At 34.5% G+C, this 17,570-nt stretch overlaps 1 long non-coding RNA gene across 1 annotated transcript in view; it reads left to right on the top strand.

Moving 5' to 3' along the window:
* The first annotated feature begins 12,419 nt into the window (after positions 1 to 12,419).
* LOC145298817 (uncharacterized) overlaps positions 12,420 to 17,570 on the top strand; it is a 182,762-nt gene continuing 177,611 nt past the window's right edge. Inside the window, exons 1-3 of the long non-coding RNA XR_013871135.1 lie at positions 12,420 to 12,474; positions 15,924 to 16,040; positions 17,337 to 17,421. This is a non-coding gene — a long non-coding RNA (uncharacterized LOC145298817). The remainder of the gene's footprint in view (positions 12,475 to 15,923; positions 16,041 to 17,336; positions 17,422 to 17,570) is intronic.

Raw genomic sequence — 17,570 nt, 5'->3', positions numbered from 1 at the left:
ACCGCTTCAGAAGATATCTCACTACTGATGCAATTCTCTATCTCTATAAAAGCCAAGTACGTCTAAAGATGGAGTACTGCTGTCACAGGTGGGCTGGAGCTTCAAAAAACAGCCTATCCTGCCTTGAAAAAGTACAAAATAGACTTCGTGGCTTAGTGGGGGATGCTCTCTTCTCTTCCCTGCAACCTCTCTCCCACAGAAAAGATGTTGCGAGCCTGCCTTTGTTTTATCGTTATTTCCATGGCAAGTGCTCGTCCGAGCTCCAATCTCTGGTCCCCCCTCGCCAATCTTTCATAATAAACACCCGTCTAGCTAAAACCACTGTCAGAAATTTCCCCCACTCTTTATCTGTGCCTAAATCAAAACGTAGATTCCATGAACATAGCTTTTTTCCGAGAAGTGCACACCTGTGGAATTCTCTTCCATTTGCCTGTTTCCCACCTGACTACAACTTGGACGTCTTCAAGTCCAACATAAACAAATTCCTGATTAATCGCCCCCTTAAGTAAGACGCTTTATCAAATCTCCAATACCAACTATTACTACAATATTATCCCATTGATTATTGTACACAAAATAAACCTTATCCCCGAGTGGCTTACGGGCCTTGATAAGTGGTGATCCCCATGTAAAAAAAAAAAAAAAAAAAAAAAAAAACACCTCAAAAAAGCAAATCTTCTCTCTGGATTTAGGCAATGTTGTTCCACTGCAAATATTTTAACAGTCATCTCTGAACGCATATACCATGCATAAGGATAAAGTGGGTGAAGACAAGGTTGTGGCCTTGATATATCCAAGGCCTTTAATTAAATCTGGTACGAAGGGCTGCTAATAAAAATTAAATCATAAAAATTAAATAATGTATACTAAATATAATTAGATCCTTTTTAGACAATAGGACCATCCAGGTTGCCATTGATGGACCTACATCCAAGCAGCATAACATAAATGCAGGAGCACCTTAGGGGCTGATCTTTGGACCACTATTATTCTTGATATTCATAAACGACCCCCTGATAATATTGTGTCCGAGATGGGTATTTTTGCTGAGAATACAATGCTCTACAATATGCATGAGGGAAGAGCAGATGTATATAAATCTAAGACAATGGCCTCTAGACCATATTGAAATGGGGTCACAAATGGATGGTAACATTTAATGTTAGTAAGACTAAGCTGCTTTCCTTTAACAATTACAAAATGCCTCTCCAACTATGTATATCCATGACAGATAAGACTCTACCTGAGAATCCTTCCTTCAAACTCCTCAGCCTTACATTCATGAACTGGAACAAATATATTTAGGACATTGCGAAGGCTGCTGCAAATAAGGTGGGTTCCCTCTATTGAGCTAGAAGACTGTTCACACATAAGAGTATCCTGTACCTCTACAAGGCCACCATTCACCCATGCATGAAGTATTGTTGCCACATCTGGGCTGGTGCATCTACCATTAGCCTCACCCTCTTGGATAGGGTCCAAAAAAGAGTTGTCAATCAACTAAGCTCAACCCCTGCACACTGCCACAATGTTGCATCTCGGTGCCTTTTCTAATATTTTAATGGAATGTGCTCTGATAAACTCGTTGCACTTGTGCCCCTCGATGTACATATCCCTGACAACTCCCCTTAGCAACAAAATCTCACCTCTTCACTGTTGAAGTCCCTAATTGCTAGGAAGCTTTCTACTCTAATAGTTTCTTCCCTCGATCAGCTAGACTTTGGAATTCCCTTTCTGTTATCTGCGCCACTGTCTATACTGATATGCAGAAGTTTAAATGTCATGTAAACATACGTTTTGTTAATTCTTTCTAGGCATGGTCCATAATAGTAATCCCTTACTGATCTCTAAAGTTTTGAAATCTACGTTTAAAATAGTATTTTAACATAATGCTTATTATTTATTTAAAAATATTGGCTAAAAAATCCAATTACAATAAATAATACTCTAATATACTTTTCAAAGTTCATTATATGAAAACATTCCACACTAACAGATTGTACATAAAATACATTGAAATATATTAATATATTTATCACTGTATCGGTTATATTCTTCTATGTAGCAGCAACAGTGAATGTTGTTTTAGGTGTTACCTCTTGGTTGAACAAAAGCTCGAATGAACAGTTTATTTCAACAATTCAGTCAAAGGTTTAACAACAAATTTTAGGCAGAATTTGACTTTTATTTTCAACTTAGCTTCTTTCTAAAGTAATTCACGTATTCCAATGCATTTCTAATAATTTGATATCTTTTTTTTCTGTAGAACAATTGGTCTTTGACATTAAAATACACCTCAATTTTCAATGTAGCTTCTTCATTGAAGCTAAATCTCTTTATCTATGTCAATTTTGGGTGAGCTTTTCCTTCATACATAATAATATTTCTGTGTATTGCATTGAGGTGGTTGCAAACAATGCTTGAAGTGTTGACACATTGTTGTTTATGACCTGAGTATTTAGCAATATTTTTGTTTATTTGACCAAATTTAAATCCAGCATACCAGCTCATCCGCATTGTTTATGAGCGAGCAGTATCAGCTTTGAAGTTAACAACTCGACACTCAAAGGCTTAGGTTCTGTCTTGACACCAGTGAGAGTACGTGACCCACTTCTCCTCAAAATCAGAACTAGGCTGGATTTTGGGATCCCATTGTGCTACATTAACCCACTGATTTATTTTTTATATATTTGTGATACTTAATTCATTATTTCATTTTTTTTTTTCATAAAATTATTATATATTGTTAAAAAAATTATATATTGTTAAAAAAATCATTATATATTGTTAAAAAAATTATTATATATTGTTAAAAAAAAGTTAAAAGCTAATTACTATGAATGTCAACATGTTGAAAAGATAGTTTGTGAAAACAAATGAATGCATCGTCAACAGAATAATTATTTCTTTGTTTTCTTTAAAAATTTAATTATGTTAATATATGTAAAACGTATAATTAATTAATTTTGTTGTACTTTTGCAGAGAAGATACCGTGCTGAACTGATAACGTTATTAGTAAGTGATCCTATTAACACAAGAGGGGTGTTTTGTGGCAAATCTGTACTTTCACCTACCAATTAAGAAATCAAAGATATCATAAAATTCGAAAAATACTATAAAAAATGCCACCATACTTTCTTTGCATAAGTAATAATATTTCTCTCCAAAATAATAATTTTATGGGTTATCGACATATATGTTAAGTAATTAGTAATATTTTTGTGCTTTATAAAAATATCGTTTTAGACCTGATGGAATGGTTAATTGCAGGTATAGAACGTTTCATATCCTCAAAAAATTCCAGCAAAAACCTAACAGACAGCTGTGGTTCTCTCTGGAATGTCCTACTGTCATTGTGCACATAAATTACTTTTTCATTTGTTTCCAACATTATAGATGTACTGAGACTTTCATGACTGCCAGCAAAACCTGCAAAAGAGTAATGAAGAACACAAGAGAGCTGTATGCTCAGTCCATCAAGTCCAAAGTGGCTGAGCAGCAGCTTGGTTTCCATCAGTTTTGACAAATAGCAAACAGAATCCTAAACAAAAGTGCATGCTCTATCCCAACTATCATCAATGGACCTGAGGTAATCTAGTCAGCATCAGACAAAGCCAAACTCTTTGCCAAGAAGTTTGCAGCTAATTCTACCCTATGCAACTAAGGCTGCCAACGCCTCATATTTTCTGCTGTATCAAAAAACACGCTATGTGACATACAAATATCTGTGCGTGATGTTGTCAAGCTAATTAAAAAACCTTGATTCCAGTAAAGCAGCTGGCTCTGACGGCATTCCAATTATAGTGCTGAAAAAGCTTCAACCAGAACTAGCTCCCATACTTACAAAGTTGTTTAAGCATTGTCTTAGGAAGAATTGTTTCCCAACACCATGGAAAACCTCATCAGTATGCCCTGTATTTAAGAATTCAGGTGATCAGTCATCTCCCCCTCAGTACAGGCCAATAAGTCTCCTGTGCGTCATGAACAAGTTACTGGAATCTGTGTTAAATAGAGAAGTAATCAACCATCTCAGCAAAAATAACCTTCTTAGTGACACACAATATGGTTTCCGTTCTGCTAGATCTACAGTAGATGTGCTTATAGTTATATTTAATAGGATTAGCAACTCTCTCAACAGAGGTTTCCATTCTAGAGCAATTGCTCTTGACATATCAAAGGCCTTTGATAGGATATGGCACAAAGATCTATTACACAAGATATCCAGCTGGAAATGTCTTCTCAATTATTAAATCATTTTTCTCTGATAGGTTCATAAGAGTAGTGGTTGATGGGCAGAAATCAGAAGCTCATATTATTAATGCTGGAGTCCCTCTGGGGTCCATCCTGGGTCCGACTCTCTTCCTGATCTACATTAATTACCTTCCAAATCACATCCTTACATCATTCGTAGACATGTATGCTGATGACACTACTATCTATGGCAACACATCAACAGCTGTAAATGACCAAGTTCTCTCTGATTCTCTCTCCTCTGATTTTGAACACATGGTACAATGGAGAAAGAAGTGGTTGTTTACTTTTAATGCATCTAAAACCAAGCTTCTATCTTTACATCATCAATGCTCTGATCCCCATCTGGTATCAGTTGAAATGAATGGCTCTCGTCTTGGGGAGGCTCCATGTTTTGACTGTTACTCCTGATCTAAAATGGAACACGTACATCAAATTCGTTGGAAAAATGGTGGGATCCTTCTATCTATCCAGTAGATATCTCACCCCTGATGCAATTCTCTACCTATATAAGAGCCAGTTAGGTCCAATGATGGAGTATTGTTGCCACATCTGGGCAAGAGCTGCTAGAAAGACTTATCCTGCCTTGACTGAGTTCAATATAGACTTTGTAGCCTCGTAGGGTTGCTCTATTCTCTTCCCTGCAACCTCTTTCTCACAGAAGAGACATTGCGAGCCTGTCTCTGCTTTATCGTTATTTTCATGGCAATTTTCGACTGAGCTCCAATCTATGTTTCGCCCTTGCCAAACTTTTGTGAGAAACACTCATCTAGCTGAAAACACTATCAATAATTTTCCCCATTCTTTATCTGTGTTTAGGCCTAAACGTGGATTCCATGAACAAAGCTTCTTTCTTAGAACTGTACACTTGTGGAACTGTCTTCCATTTGATATTTTCCAGCTGACTACAATATGGTTGTCTTCAAGTCCAATGTAAACAAGTTCTTGATTGGCCGTTCCCCTTAAGTAATCCAATTTACCAAATTTACACTTCTAACGATTACTATGATATTGTACACTCTTTAACCCTTATCCTCGAGTGGCCTCTGGGCTTTGATAAGTGGTGACTCCTATGTAAAAAAAAAAAAATAAACACTAAAAAGGATTCCATCATGTCAATGTAAAATATAAATTATCTGAAGTAACTTGAAACAAATCTAAAATCCTTTTCTGTCGTTTCATGTTATGTGAAACAATGTACGAGTTTTCTCATAAGGGAATGTTAATAAAGAGGGTTTATAGAACTGTGAAAGGTACTTTTTAAATGATCCTATGAAGAAAGTGATATTGATAATGGTAATTTATTTGCTACGAGACAACATCAAGTAGAACAAAATTTCTACTACATAGCATCACTTAATAAATATAATAATGTTACTTTTGAGGCTTCTACGTTCCTACCAAAAGTATGGTTGCAATCAATGCATGAAAATAAATGATGTTCATAATAAGATCATTTATCAGTAAATTTTAACTGAGGATTGATTGTTTGGATTTTTCAGCCTTCACACCCATTAAGCGATAAGTTGTCACTCGTTTATTTTTTTATGCAGTATGTAAAAACCACTTTGAACAACATATTTTATAATTATAAAAAATAACAAACTTAGTTTTTGCACGTTAAATGTATTGTTATATAATTAAATTTTACTGCGTTTGATATGTTTTTTGTGTTTTTCTTTTTACTGTTGTCGCTTTTTTTTTTTTTTTTTTTTTTTTTTTTTACAATTTTCGACTGTTAACTTTTCTAAACATTTACCAAGTAATTAAATACTTTTAAATTAATGGAAGTGCTTAAATCATATTTTAAACTATAGACGCTGGAATGGCTCATCCCCTATTAAAAAGTACTTTGAAAAATCGATTTTTTAGCAAATTTTACGAATGGTTAACCGAAAAAATGGTGGAAAAAAAGATAGTCAACAATTAATTGGGTAAATGTGTAATATAGCGGCGTTAATTATTTAAGGCCACCAGCGTTGATTATTTAAGGCCACCAGCGTTAATTATTTAAGGCTTTTAAATTTTGGCCTTTCTAAGGTTTGACGAGTGGCCTTTTCTAGGCCAAATTTGCCCTTTTATTACTCTCGTTTATGAAACGTTTTTGGCCGCTATATTCTTTTTTGTAATGAAAAAGTGTAAAAAAAAAAAATGTCAATTTGGCCTTAAAAAGGTCAATCTGTCAAACTTAGAAAGACCAAAATTTAGAGCAATACGGCGGCCACGAATGTACAATTAGTCTTATAAAAAATGATGAAAAAATAATAAAAATGTAAGTTTTTTTTCTGGTTTTATTACAGCCTTTGGGTCTAATAATGTGTTTTATATTTTAAAAAGTTTTTATAATTTTTGTCTGTCAAATAATTTTACGCCGCTAAACTACTCATTTACCAATAATTGTTTACCAAAATTATACTTTTCCAGCTACTTGAATGAGTATAGTTTATTTTAAAGTATTTTCAAGCGCTTTTATTTATTTATTTTTGTTTTTCTTAAATTGCGAGTGTGTGGGTGTCAGATTTTTTAGAAAAAAAATGCTAGCCGTTAGATCAAAATTTTACCCGCTAAATTGCAAGCAAAATCTCCAGATCTTGTGGGAAAAACGCTAAATTAGCAACACTGAGTGTACACGTGTGATCGCTTAGAACAACGAAAAACAAACAAGTCCTTATGTCATTGAACAATAAGAAAAAGTTGAAAATTACAGTCCAAGGGAAATAACTCTTAACAGTATTGCATATAGTCACGGCCACCGAGAGTAAGAAGAAGGGCTTGTTAACTGAAAAATGTCTGCAGGCAATGTAGGTGAGATTTGTCAGACTGTCAGTACTATATGAGGGCCATTTGAAAAAGAGCAATAAAACATTTTTAAAAAGAAAAAGGAACACAGTTCGATTACTACTTAAACTGAATTTATTCAATATAAATAATATCTATGTAAAATTAAGTAATTTTAAAGCAATATACAATTTAATACTGAATTATTTAAAACTGAATTATGAATTTAGAGAACAAATAATTAAAGAAACATTAAACAAATATTTTTTTGGCCTTCGGAACAAGATTACAGTGTAGTATCTGTTTTGATGCTACACTTTACCTTTTCTGTCTTCAGTCGGTGGAGGAGAAATCTTTCATGACTGAGATTATTTTTGTTCCTATCCAGTGCCCCTTATTGGGAAGCTGGATTTACTCCACAAGATTATATGTTGAAATATTTAAACAACTATTACTTTAAATACAGAAATTATATTTAAAGTTTTGGTTTTCTGTTCTTCTATGTCCATTTCTTTCCCCATGTTTTTCATCAAAATGTGTAGCGTATTAGTCTTTCTCGGTAGCCACGATATAGTCCGATTTTTATGTCCCTGTTTTATTTTCTGAGATAGCGAAATGAGTCAGATTTAAAAATTTATTATTATTAAACTTTTACTCGTTAGCAACGAGCAAAAGTTATAGTCCGTTAACTTAGAATGAGTGTTTTATTCCAAATTGATGGTTGAATATGGTTTAATTTGTGCCTACACCAGAAAATTTTCAGGAATCAAGCTGCTGTGGGACTGTGGGTATCGGTGTTAGCCGCCTCGCAAACTCAAAAAAAAAAAAAAAAAATTTTAATGTAAAATGAGTTGAACAACCAAAACAAGATGAAAAAGGCGGAGAATTAATTTTATATAAAATTTATTTCTTTATAATTGAAAAATACATGGAAAAAAACCCTGGAAAGTTTCCCCTTTATTAAGAGTCTCTTCCTGCGATCATGGTGTCGCGGTTTCAAAATCACTGTCTCCATTTTCTTTTGTTTTTCTTTCTCCACCCATGCTGTTTCTCTTTGTCTTCCCTTCCCTTAAACGAAGGACACAATACTCTAACGCAAGCTAAACATATGAACAACATCCAGGTTGAGTGAATACGTTAGCTTTCCTTTTCTTTCCGTCCTTGACTCCTTTACTCACATCGGAATTCAAATGTATCAAGCTTAACATCAATAATTCAAACAATGGACTTTTTACTTTTAGACAAAATTAATTTAAATGGAATCAACAAACTCCCAAGGTACTTTTGATTGCAAAAATTTCGTTAAGGAATTAATTAGAAACGTTTGTTTGTCTTGTGAGGAGCGACATCACTAAAATCACTCTTTCTAAATGAATACAGCCTGCTTCGGCCCAGTCAGGTGAGTTCGGTCAGGTAGTAGGAGGAGGCTCCCGAAGTGTGAGACATTACTAGTCACATCAACCAAATCCACCATTCGAAGGATTCCCAGCAGAAGCAGCCCTCTCAGCAGCAGTTCAAACAGCTCTTATCAGGGCTAATAAGTTTTTCTACTAATGCGATTAATTACTGCTTGCCTCCTGAGACCCACCAGCAGCAAACTTCACTTCCAGTCTCTAGTGACTCCCAGCTCACTCCTCCAGCTCACTCCAGCATCTTTCAGCACCTCCTGCAGCTTTCCGACAACCTCACCTGCACCTTGCTTCTCTGGTCTGCAAACCTCACCTGCACCTTGCTACTCCGGTCTGCAATTCTCGCCTGCACTTACTCCTTCGGCCTACGACCTCGCATGCACCTTGCTCCTCCAGCCTGCAACCTCGCATGCACTTTGCTCCTTCGGTCGTCAACCTCTCCTGTACTTGGCTCCCTATCTACCATCCGTTCCTTAATGCTGACCCCACGTTTTCAGTGTCCACCGACCATTCCAGATCGCCCTGACGGCCAGCCAATCGTTCAGACCCAGTGAGCGACTTTAAACGATGCTACGTCTAGTGTACCTGTTCCAGACCTTCAGACCTTAGCCTCCAGACAACCAGCATTAGGATCACATGATTTTTCGCTTCCTTTGCAAATAAAAGGCGAACCCTCGTCTTTAACCAAACAACCTACGTCTGTAATTCTTGTTTACTTTTTGCCCGTGTCTACCTTGTTAGTTGTTGGGTCGATTGTCCCCAGAAAGCCAGCTCCGCAACACGTTCTTTAGGAAATGAAGTAGGAAAAGTTCAGAAAATGATAAAAAACATAAAAAATTTAACAAGAAAGTTATCCTGGCTGGTGAAGTATAGCTCTTTTAAAATGAAATTAAAACAATCAATTGCTTACTTCAGCAAAAAAATCAGATAAAGGTAAAAATCCATTTCCACGTGGAGAATTAAATGACAGGTGCCCTTGAGTTTAACGTCATGAGGACGGAATCATTATTATTATTTACAACATGTTGGGCTGGGCTTGACTGTTTAATTTACACACGCAAAAGTTTATATAGCCAGGTGCTGGAAGATTCTGAACTATTTAGTGTATCGCTACATGTGGGACGTAATGTAGTCTTTTTATCAGGTGTGTAGATAGGCAAATCACAACATTGTCTTTGTGCGTTCCGCTACAAGTACCAAGTTTTGCTATTTATGGTAGAATATTTGCGTGGGTGTAGGAAAGCAAATGTGTGCATAGCTGAAACGTTCTTTATACAGCCGTACGCACGCAACTGGGTTTTACAGTTGGTGACCAGACATGTGTTGTGCGCTGCCATTATTCTAGTTGAGTAGTGTAGAAGACTAGGATATAAATACCCTAAACTCGCTACAAGAAAAAATAATGAAATGAATTGAATGAAGGAAACAAAGAACTCAAATACTGGAATAAAATAAACATGTCGTTTATTTTCTGTTGAGAAATGAAAGTCTTGGGTGTACACGTGTTCATTCAGCCGTTGATGATTACGCGCGTGGAAGGAAAGGGGAATGCAATAGAGAAACGCAAAGTGGCAAGCCGGCCTGTAGAAAGAGAGGGTCAAGCTCAGTAGAGAGTCGTGCACATGTCTCTGTTGATGGACCAAGGCCGAAGAGGAGATAGAGTGAGAAAGAGTGAGAATGTCAATCCAGGTTATGGAGATAGAAAGCGTATAAAGTGTACGTATGGTTTGTTAGCTTTTTGTCCCACATAATAGCAAGTGGTGTGAGATATGCGCGTGCGTACGCATGCTGAAAAGGGCACGCTGTCGGTCCGTAGACCGTCCAGCTTGAAAGCTGGTCCTAAAAAGGGCTGGAAACAGCTTGTCTCTTCCTTTTATAGGTGTTTCCGGTGTCTTTTGCGCATGTGTGGATTTCCTTTGAAAGGGGAAGTAACGTCGTCCATCTGTGCGTGTTAGCATGTGTGTGTATATACACGTGAATGTGAGTGTATGTACATGAACGTGAATATATGTACGTGTGTGGACGTGGGCGTGTATGTTTGTGTGCGTGTATGTATATGACAAGTAATATAGTTTGGAATGTGAACGCATGTTTTTGTGTGAGACTAGAAAAGAGTCGCGCAGTAGCCAGGGCAACAGCAAGGCTACAATATAGCCTCCACACCCATTAAGCGATAAGCTATCATTTGTTTATTTTTTTTTATTCATATGCAAAAACCACATTGAACAACATTATTATTATTTTGAAATTAGGGGGAAAAATTAGTTTTAGCATGGTAGATAATTAAATTCGACTGCGTTTGCTATAAGTTTTTTTTTTTTACTGTTCTCGCTTTTATTTTTCAATTTTCGACTTAACTTTGTAGAGGAAAAGAAATTTAAGAGAAATTAAATTCCTCTGCCCCAAACAAAATAATAATAAAAAAGAAATAAAACACAATGACATCTCCTTCTTGTTTAAAATGTGCTGCATTTATTTTTCAACAAAATAACAACATGAACAAGCAAAGTCCGATCGGTAAGAGTTCTTGTAAAATCATTGGTATTATTTTACTTTAAGGCCCGTCTCACGTTCGTATAGAAGAAAATGTTTTTTTTTGTAGATTCCAGTGTGCTGAAAAAGAATATGAAAACCGTTTCCGTCGGAAATTTACCGTTTGCATGGTATGAACCCCGGAATATTGGAAGTACACGCAAGTGCGCGGAAACATAAGCGAGCTTTTTCAATGGCGGAATCACGCGCGCACTCGCGTACCTGACGGCCTTTTCACAGAGCAATAGTAATGTTTGGCGGAAAATTTCAAAGTAGATGAAAAACAAGAAAAATAAAACAACTTTGCGGGGGAGGGGGATGTCGGAAAGACCCTTTTTTTGTGGCGGACAAATCAGTTTTTTTTTTGGAGGGGGGAGGGGTTAAGTTGGAATAGCATTAATAATCTCGGAAAGATTTTTTTTTTTTTTTTTCAAAACAATTCTTGGTAAATATCCAGATACGCTACTACAGAACACCGACCACTTTAATTTGTTTTTTCTTTTTTTTTATAGGTAATTGAGGTCGCTGACAACGAATAACACCGACCACTCTAATTTGTTTTTTTAAAGGTAATTGAGGTCGCTGACAACAAATCTGATAGTCAAACTTGGGGCAAATTTACCGTTTGCATGGTATTTACCCCTGAACCCACGAACTACTTTTCACCAATTTTGCAGCTTCCGTTTATGCTACGCGCATGCACGCTGTAGCATAAACGACGGCTTCACCAAGCAAACTACGTTGGGGGGGGGGGTTCCAGGACATAGAATTTTCTCATTTTCAAAAATATATTATAGCACTTTTTGGGTGGAAAATTTAAAATTAGCTGAAAAAGAAATAAAACAAGAAAAGGAAAGCACTCCAAGTTGGAGTAAGGGGCGGGGGGGGGGTAATTTATCTTTTTTTTTTTTTTTTTTTTTTTTACCTGGAACATAGAATTTTCAAATTTTCAAAAAGTAACGCACCGACATTTACCAATTAGAACACCATTTAACATTTTCCGAAGATTTTACTGTGTACATTGGGGGCGCGAGCGAGCAGGGGGGGGGGATGTGATGTTGGCGCGCGCCCCAACATCACATCCGCGCGTACTTCCAACATTCCGGGGTTCATACCATGCAAACGGTAAATTTCCGACGGAAACGGTTTTCATATTCTTTTTCAGCACACTGAAATCTAAAAAAAAAATATTTATTTCTTTAAGAACGTGAGACGAGACTTAAAGTAAAATTTTACCAAATCATTAAGGTTAGAATATTCAAATTAGGTGATATCTCCAGATTTTCTAGGAAAGATCAAAATTTACTCGTTAAATGTAAAACGAAACAGCTAAATTGGCAGCACTAATCGCTTAGAACAACGAAAAACAAGTCCTTATGTCATTGCAAAATAAGAAAGGGTGTAAAGTTACGGTCCAAGGGAAATAACTCTTAAACGTATTGTACATTGTCCAAAGGAGTGTAAACACCAATCGATGTTTGTGCCGTTGTTGTATTTTCTGAGGTAGGGAAAGAAGTCAGATTTTAGATTGTTGTTGTTGTTGTTGTTGTTGCTGTAGTAGTAGTAGTAGTAGTAGTAGTAATAATAATATTATTATTATTATTGTTATTATTATAATAATAATAATAATAATAATAATACTTTTACTCGTATAGAACGAGTGCTTTCACTGCTTTATGTCAAATTGATGGTTGAATATGGTTTAATGTGTGCTTATTTTTGCAATAAACACTAAATCATTATTAATCCTTAATTCTGCATCAAATAGATACCATGATACTTAGTTCACTGCATCTTATTATAACAAAGGTCCACATAAAATTTCAGCCAGATTGGCTTCAATATTTCTGAGAAAAGTTGGAATGGACGAACAGACAGACAAACAGAAATTTATATAGATTATATTTTTTTGTTAGTGTTTTAAAAATATTGTTTCTATCACAGTAAAATACTTTGTGCCATTTTTTTAGGTTAAATATGCTTCTTAAATTTTCTTGATATTTCTAAGTTCATAAAGACCTTATATCTTTAAATGCATATTTGAAACGAATTGTTATATTGTAGGGGATCTATATGACTGTGTATATATACGGCATTATAAAGAATGTATTGCATTGTCGAGGGTTCCGTATAACATGGACGGGTGCATTTATTATGCACATGTGTCTAACTCATGTAATGTTTAATGGTATAAAAATTATGACAACAGATATATTTTAACAAAAGGGACAACAGTTCTGTGGGGTTGTAACATCAAGCCAATTGGAGAAACATACCTGTTCATTCCTTTGTTTGACAGATCGTCAGAACAGCTGCAACCAAGGTTCAATCCCAACGAATCAACCAATCAATGATTGTTTTTTTTGCAACTTTTATTTCTGATATTTCCCCATTGGAAAGCTGACGTTGATCCTAGACTAACACATCATGATCCTCTTTACTGGGAGCTATCACCCTCCGGCTCAATCTACTCTCTCACTCCAGATCCTTCTGTGTCTGCCCTTTCTCAATACAAATTTCTGACTCATCAAATCATCATATCTTTTTCCCAAACTCTAACTCAAGTCCACGTCACTTTAAAATGACTTCTACGTAAAGAGTCGTCAGACTCCATAGATCAATCTATTTTAAATTGTTTTTATTCTACATTCCTTAATTTATTAAACATCTTAACAGAAACGATTTTCTCTATAAATCTTTATTTTGCTAAGATAACATTCTAGTTTTACAAATATTACAATGATAATAATAATCGACTATTATAATTTCATCATAATAATCGACCATTTTAATAGTTTCTGGTGTTTCCCGGTAGATTAACACTCCTTCCCTTTTATTTTGTCAAAAATGTATGACATACATTTTATTTCTATTTCCTGTAGGCCATGATCCTTAGATTTTCCACACCCTACAGCTAAGAAAAAGGTCGAAATCTTTCATATTAATTTTTCCGTAGTTAGTCTTTACCTAATGACAATTGCCTTATTTCATCTAGACAGAATCTCCTGTCTAGTCCAATGACATTTTCCTTTTGGATGTAGGTTACTCTTCCTATGATCGATGTCGGCTGTTCATTTCTAGCCACCCTTCTGTCATAGTCAAACAGAGGCACCTTTCACCTCTCATCAAACCTCGATAACTTTACATCCTTTGATTCCTCTAATTCTTTCTTGCTCATGGGTACTACTAAAAACTAGGCCCTTGCATTTTCTATATTGATTCTACTCTAACTTCCCTATCAATTTATGCCCTATGTTTGGGGACCAAAGAGAAAACCTCAGTTTACAATATCTACTGGTAAGCTCACAAGATACACTCTATTGTCTATCCAAATCTCTCATCTAATTAGATACCTTGTTCTCTATATTTTCACTTGGGACCATATTCCATATTTTATATGTTACATTTGGAAAGCCTTTTTACTTCATTCACCTCTTTTTCACTTCTCCCTCGAGTGATTCGCAATATAATGTCTCCGTTCACCATTATATCCTTCCACTCCTTATGCCATGTTAGGAAAGTATTCATTTGTGTAGCCTAAAGTTGATTGTCGCAACTAGCCTTGCTCATGGTGGACGGGAACGTCCGCCTTCTTATGCTATGCTGGAAAAAAAAAACTTTTCAGAGTTGGGAATTGCAATCGTCCCTTAGGCCCATAACTCACAGAAAACTCCAAATTTCCCTTCATGAAGCACCCAATTTTTGCTTCACGTTGATCCTACTCGAGATCAAAGAAAATAAAAAACGAAAAATAAATTTTTTTCACAAATCACTCCTCAAAAATAATAAAATTAATAACCACCTAAATAAATTCAGTATTGTCTACACATCTCTAAAATTCTAATCTTATTTGCTGACCATACGTTCAGAAAATTTCTATTCAATCTTCAATTTTTTTTTTTTTTCATTTAAATTCTTAATCTTTACTCATTATCTGTTTTATTTTACTAGGATAACATTTTTAAAAATTTATTTAGGAAAGAGTGTGCAGCTTTCCAAAACAAATACAAGCATTAATACATCAGAAAATCACATTCACAATTTTCAAATACATTTACTCAAGGAGTATTTTAGTTCGAAGTCCATTAATGAAAAGTCAAAACACAAAACAAAATTTCACAAAACTCAATTCCAAAACCGAGACCAATCTCTGTTCTGTTAGCAAGATACATCCCTTGTTTCTCTTCTTTTTTTTTTGTTTGTTTTTGTTCTCAATAAAGCCAAGAATTTCCATTTTAATTGTCCTTTCTTTTACTCAAAAACATGAAAGCTGAAAACTTCAACAAGGAAAATACGATTTCATAAAAAATTCAGAACATTTTTTGTTTAAGTTAAGCAAAAAGAGGATTCAAGTTTTGCTTTTGGCAGCAGAACTAATTTGATTGGTTACCAAAACAAATATTAAAACAATTTGGCAAAAATTTCAATTGTTGTGGCTGTGTTTTTCTTTTATTCTTACTTTTTTTCATATTGTCTGTGTGTTAATAGTAGATCTTTTCTTTCTTTTTCTCATGCTTCTTATTTCCTACTTAAATCGACGCAGACATGTTTTTTTTCTCAACATAAAATTGACACAATCAACAATTTTTTCACAAACCTATTTTTCATGGCCAATTACAACATATCACCCGTTTTCTTAATTGCTTAAATACATTTTCTCGTCAAGTGCGTTTGTATGCTATTTTCTTCTATACAGTTTACATATAAAGTATTGTTTTATGTATGCGCATGTGACACATAAAAATGAAAACATGCAAACTATGTGTTTTCATTTTTTTTTCTTTTCTTACATTAAAGTTTAACATGTAAATACTGTTCTTTTTTCGTTTTTTTTTTTATTCAATACATATATTTCTTTTGAACCCTTATTTTGTTTGTGTGCGTAGATTTTTTTTCTCTTCTCAAAGTTTACTAAATTCTTGACCCCTTTTTTTTTTTTTTTTTTTTTTCAGTTGTGTTCCCAGATTTTTTATGCATCCTTGTGTAGAGCTCTGGTTTAACACACCACCGAACGTATAATTTACATTGCAAGAGGGGACCGAATGGCATGGAGACGCCTAAACAAATATGTAATATTCGTTCTGTATAAAATAATTAAACAACTTTTTAAAAAATGATGACTAGTAAATTCAAATTGAAAATTTTTCATGCCGTGATACTGCTTTGTTTATTAGCTTTATTTTTTTTAACAAATTAAATGCCAATAATGAAAGTATTATATTATCAATTCTGTTATGTTGTTAGTCTACTGGAAAACACCGGAAACTATTAAAATGATCGACTATTATAATTTCATCATAACAATCGACCATTTTAATAGTTTCCAACAGAATTGATAATATAATACTTTTATTATGGACCTCATGTTACAACTCCAGAGAACTGTTACATGTCTGTTGTTAAAATGTATCTGTTGTCATAATTTTTATACCAGAGAATTGTTACATGTCTGTTGTTAAAATGTATCTGTTGTCATAATTTTTATACCAGAGAATTGTTACATGTCTGTTGTTAAAATGTATCTGTTGTCATAATTTTTACACCAGAGAACTGTTACATGTCTGTTGTTAAAATGTATCTGTTGTCATAATTTTTATACCAGAGAATTGTTACATGTCTGTTGTTAAAATGTATCTGTTGTCATAATTTTTATACCAGAGAATTGTTACATGTCTGTTGTTAAAATGTATCTGTTGTCATAATTTTTATACCAGAGAACTGTTACATGTCTGTTGTTAAAATGTATCTGTTGTCATAATTTTTATACCAGAGAATTGTTACATGTCTGTTGTTAAAATGTATCTGTTGTCATAATTTTTGTACCAGAGAATTGTTACATGTCTGTTGTTAAAATGTATCTGTTGTCATAATTTTTATACCAGAGAATTGTTACATGTCTGTTGTTAAAATGTATCTGTTGTCATAATTTTTATACCAGAGAATTGTTACATGTCTGTTGTTAAAATGTATCTGTTGTCATAATTTTTATACCACTAAACATTACACGAAGTAGATACATGTCATACGGAATCCCCGACAACACAACATATTCTTTCTGGTGCCGTATACACACGGTCATATAAATCCCCCACAATATACAATTCGTTTTAAACATGCATTGAAAGATACAAGGTACTTATGAACTTAAAAATGTCAAGAAAATTTAAGAATCATATTAAACCTAAAAAAAGAAATGTAGAAAGTATTTTTTGGTAGTAGATACAGAATATTTTTAAAGAGAAAATATAAAAATAATTTGTATTATATTTCTGTTTGTTTGTTTGTCCATTTCAATTTTTCTCAAAAACTACAAGGCCAATCTGGCTAAAATAATAAACTCATTTCGAATCATTTCCCTCCCTCAGAAAATAAAACAATGGCACAAGCATCGGTTGGTGTTGCTACTCCCTTGGATTATACAGGATTGTGAAGAGTTATTTCCCTTGGACTGTAAGTTTCTACTTTTTCTTATTTTTTAATAACATAAAGACCTTTTCGTTTTTGTTCTAATTTTGTTCTAAGCGATTATACGTTTACAATCAGTGTAGCTAATTTAGCTATTATTCCGCTAGATCTGAAGATTTCGTTTGCAATTTAGC

This window comes from Euprymna scolopes, chromosome 1 (assembly GCF_053919585.1).
Source record: "Euprymna scolopes isolate OS-2025 chromosome 1, ASM5391958v1, whole genome shotgun sequence".
NCBI classification, from domain to species: domain Eukaryota; kingdom Metazoa; phylum Mollusca; class Cephalopoda; order Sepiida; family Sepiolidae; genus Euprymna; species Euprymna scolopes.
Note: the sequence above shows the minus strand (reverse complement) of the source record. Positions and strands in the feature narration are given on the sequence as shown.